The following is a 1,274-nucleotide window of genomic DNA, read 5'->3' as shown; positions in this document are numbered from 1 at the left end:
CTCTTTTTAACTTGCGTTTTTTTCCCATGACACTTTTGGCCCTTCAGTGTGCTGTTCTTCACCGAGCATCCATTGGTCCTCTCATGCAGATCCAATAAATTTCTCCTGTGTTTATTCCCTTTTTGAAATGGTTCCTTCACAGGTGTGGAGTGTGATCAACTCTACTCATTGAGCTGCTTCACAGCCAACCTTCTACTCTTCATTTAAAAAAAAAAAAAAAGGCTATGTGTAGCCAACTCGTGCTACCAGGGTCAGCCGACAGGAATGAGGACACGAGGTTGACTTTATTTGTCACCTAGACACACACATGCACCAGCACACTCCGCAGCAGCTGGCATCTCTGTGTCATCCCTCCCACAGACCCCTTTGCACAATCAGCCCACCGCTTAAATGCACAGGCAGGGAGGAGAGATTGATTGGGCACACCTGTGTCCAATTAGCTGATCCAAGCCCGTGCCAGCTGTGCGCTGCTCCCCCGCAGACCACGCCCAACCCTGCCACACTATCGGTGCGTCCGAAATGCCATACTAAACAGTATATATTAAAAAGTATACTTAAGTTCGGCACACTTTTGAGTAAATATCAGTAGTATGCATTAATTCGGACATACTATTAAGAGCGCACACGTCACTTCCTGCCATTGGGAGGAAGTGACGTGTCACAGCAGCAGTAGCAGCACCGCTCCGCTGTTTCCCATTTATCCTGGCCGAAACAAGATGACATTATATAATATTATTATATACGAATATTATAAAATAAATATTATATAATAATATTATTATACTTAATATTATACTTATGACATATACGTATCACTAATGCCGCGTTCCATTTGTCCTCGGAAGTCGAAATTTCCCAGTTCCCAGTAGGAATTTTCAACTGGAACGCCCCTCGAAGTGGGATTTCCTACTGGGAAAGTGGGAGAAGCTTCACCACCCCCGAGTTACCATTCCAAGATGGCTGCCATTCCCAGTTCCGATTTCCGAGGTAAATGGAGCGCGGCATTAGCAACCAAACACCGCTGCATTGCATTGTGGGAAGTTTCTGCTCAGCTAGTGTCCATCAATCCAGACTAATACATTTCTCCGGAATAAGTATGGAAAACGCATAGGCTACTATTGAGTACGTACTAATGTTTCAGACGCACTAAAAAATCTCACATACTGTTTTTGCATACTCATTAGGGTGGAAGTATGCAATTTCGGACACAGCCACCGATAAAAAGAGTTATTGACCAGAAAAGCTGAAAAAAATCAAGCAAACCAGAACCAAGG

This window comes from Cololabis saira, chromosome 19, assembly GCF_033807715.1.
Source record: "Cololabis saira isolate AMF1-May2022 chromosome 19, fColSai1.1, whole genome shotgun sequence".
NCBI lineage: Eukaryota > Metazoa > Chordata > Actinopteri > Beloniformes > Belonidae > Cololabis > Cololabis saira.
This window is presented reverse-complemented; position numbering follows the sequence as displayed.